Here is a 3,513-nt window from a genome sequence, read left to right on the forward strand (position 1 = left end):
AGGCCGTTGGGGGAAGACGAGGCGCCGAGTCGCTGACGCGGCTGGCCCGCATCTTTTTCGCGCCAAAACAGCTCGCCCCGGCGCCCCAGGGCACCCCCCAGCGCGCCGGGTTCGGCCTGGGTCCGCCGGCGCTGTTTTCGGCCCAAGCCGGCGAAAATCGGGTTCCTGGGGGCGCGACTGGGCCGTTTTTTCGGCGCCGGCACAAAAAAATCGTCTGGGGAGGCCTTCCTGGGGGCGCGGCTGAAGATGCCCTAAGGTGGGCGAGATGTTGCCGCTAGACGACGAAAACCTAGTCAGCGAGATCCTCCTCCGCCTCCCGCCGCTCCCGTCCTCCCTTCCCCGCGCATCCCTCGTCTGCAAGCGCTGGCGCAGCATCTTATCTGACACCCGCTTTCTCCGCCGCTTCCGGCTCCACCACCGCCGCAGCCCTCCTCTCCTCGGCTGCTTCGACAAAGGCCGGGACTACAGCGATTCCCCCGATTGTGTACCCACCGCGCGCTTCTCCTTACAGCTCGACTACAGCTCCGACTTCTTGCTTCTCAGCTGCCGCCATGGCCTTGTGCTCATCTCCTTCGTGATGCGGAGGCAAGCCGTGGTGTGGGACCCCGTCACCGGCGACCAGCACCGCCTTGCCGTTCCCCCGGGGTTCGGCTATGTTGCAAGCCGGATCCACGGGGCGGTGCTTCGCGCTCCCGGCGAGGTCCACCACTTCCAGGTGGTCTTGGTAGAGGCCGCCACTGACGGCGCACAACATATGCGGTTGCTCGCCTGCGTTTACTCCTCAGAGACTGGCGCATGGGGTAATCTCATTTCAACATCGGTTCGGGGTGCTTTCATTTACACTATGTTTACGAGAATGCCGGGTTTGCTCATTGGGAATTCCCTTTACTGGCTGTTTGAGGCAAACCACTTGGCCGTGATTCTTGAGTTTGATTTGGAGAAGCAGAGCCTGGTGGCGATGCAAGCGCCAACGAATGTTGAGAACAACCTCAAAGTTATGCGGGCTGATGATGGTGGGCTGGGTTTACTCTCCATCTGAGGCTTCACGGCCAAATTATGAAAGAGAAAGACTGATCGGAATGGTGTTGCATCATGGTGGGTTGGAAGAACTATTGAGGTGGACAAGCTACTTTCCCTGAGTTCAGAGAAGCCGAGAAAACGCCTATCCCTAATAGGGTTTGCAGAGGAAAATAATACGGTGTTCCTGCCAGCAGTTGATGGTGTCCTCATGGTCCAGCTTGAATCATTGCAATTCAGGAAACTTAGTGTGTCCAACAACAAGCTTTGGCTTCATCCGTTCAAAAGTGTCTATACTGGAGGTAAAGGCATGTCTTTACAATATGGCTATAACGAAACCAGGTTGTTTTTTATAATATGGCTTAACATATAGCAATGGCGCTCTGTAGCGTTTTCTTCCCATGCTTGTATGGTGTTTATTTAATTGTTATGGTCGGGAAAAAAATCCTTGTGGTGTCTGGTTTAGACATTTAGTTAGTTTATGTCACAAGGTCTGCTTCTGTAGCCAAGGTTGGCAAGTTCTTTGAATAATAATTGAACCAAATTTCATTGTTGCCTGCCTATTGATATATGCAAGAACGATATATTTATAGTGTTAGTGCATAGCTGCAGTGAAGTTCTTTCTCAAGATAAGTATATAACAGTTGAAACCTAAAAGTTGAAGAATGAAATTAAGCTGTAGGCTGTAGCCATGCATTGTGTGCGGTCTAATTTCTTCAACTGGGTCACCATAGGAGACTTTATACTGAACACATGAGCAAACTTATAAGACTAGATTTAGCATTAAAACTACTTTCATCATGAATTGCTGTTTTTATTTTTACTGATATGATATGATTGAAGGAGTGCTCAGAGTTCTGTTTTTGATGCCATGCAGTGTAAAAAAGATGACATCTATTAGGAATCGAAGGAAGTTTTAATTAATAAGACCCTTTGCTTGAAGATTCTATAGGATGAATTGATTAAATTCAATTAGTTGGTGACTAATGAGCTCGTACATTTCTGAAAGATATGCCTATGAGCTAACCTGATGCTTCTGCTTTTCTACTCCACATGAACCCCTCATATGTCCATGATATTAAAGAATATTTCAATTGAATTGGTAAACTAGATGGTTTAGCATTTGCCTGTCTAGGAGGTGTTTTAACCATTTGTCTTTTAGACTCTACTGAGAGAAGATGGCGAAGATACTCGAATGTGCTAACAGTAGAAGTTGAGAGTGTTCCACTACACCAGAAATTACCCACTGATAATCTCATGTTGATAAGGAAGCCGCTTTCTCGTGGCGTGCCTTCCTCTCCTACTGCGCTTGCATTCATATGTAACATTACTTTGTAACCAGCCATGGCTGAGTTTCACCTTGAGTAATCTTTTGAGGTGGGGGAGCACCCTCCCCCCCCTGATTCCTCAGGGAAAAGTCTGTTTTCCATTGCTGTTTTTTCCAACAATGCCGAGATGATTGAACTTGGGTGATTTTAGTACAATTTCCTTATGGCAAAGCTAATGTTTACAGTTTGAATAATAAAAAGTTGTGAGGTTGCATAACTTTAAAATCTTTCCATGGATGAATAGTACTAGTGGTTTGACTAATGACATTGATTGTTCCACAGGTACCTAGATTTGTATTCTGGTTGCCAAGATGCAGGAATTGGCTTCTTCAATGTGGGTTCATCAATTTTGTATGCTTCACTGTTCATGCGAAGATCAACGGTCTATGTTGCATGCATGGTCAACTTGAAATTGGAATAGTAGGATTAATCGTTCATTGCTAAACTCCCTCTGCTATCTTATTTCTGGACACAATTAGCCAACTGGCTTGTGTGTGTGTTCATCTTCTCTCTGTTGCCGTTTGATTATGTTCTGTGTTGTATTAGATCGGGAGATTTGACATTGTATTCCTGCTTATGTCCAATTTGTGCGTGTGTTTCTGTTGATTTTTTTAATCTGATTTTGGCTAGTGAATATTGGAATCAATTGCCTGTTTGGTGCCATTTGTTGCTGCATAGCAAGTTTTTTTTTATCAGCAATGGCAGCAATGCTTTATCATGCATGGATGTTTCAAAAGTTCTGTTTATATATTACCGAATACTAGAAAGGAAACATAGGGCATTTCGACACATGTATGGCGAGTTTACTCCATAGGGACCGCTGGCTAGTCTCTCCTCTTCCTTGCGTATATAAACAGAAGTCCTTCGATTTCCTCCAAATTATTCCTGATGATACTGTTGCTGACATTGTTCATGCTGGCCAAATTCTGTATGGGTTGATTAATTGGTTAGTATAACAAAGACGCAAGTCGCCAACAGAATGAGCTTCCTCCCTGGCGGTATTCTGACACAATTGCTGTGTCTTCTCCAGCTCAGGCAGCCCAATGATGAATCCTTGCAGGCCCGTTTCTGATCTCCATTGGCCACACCGTCAAGGATGTCATGGATCATGGCGAAACCGAGTGCCTGGAGTCCGGAAGGATGTCGTTCTCTCAAGCCATGAGCATCT

At 46.3% G+C, this 3,513-nt stretch overlaps 1 pseudogene; it reads left to right on the top strand.

The window, feature by feature from the left end:
* Positions 1-265: 265 nt before the first annotated feature.
* On the top strand, positions 266-2,635 carry LOC147963701 (putative F-box/kelch-repeat protein At1g15680; annotated as a pseudogene).
* Positions 2,636-3,513: the final 878 nt, after the last annotated feature.

The sequence above is a fragment of the Triticum urartu genome, chromosome 6A (assembly GCF_056163025.1).
Source record: "Triticum urartu cultivar PI428250 chromosome 6A, HENAU_Tu73, whole genome shotgun sequence".
Lineage (NCBI taxonomy): Eukaryota > Viridiplantae > Streptophyta > Magnoliopsida > Poales > Poaceae > Triticum > Triticum urartu.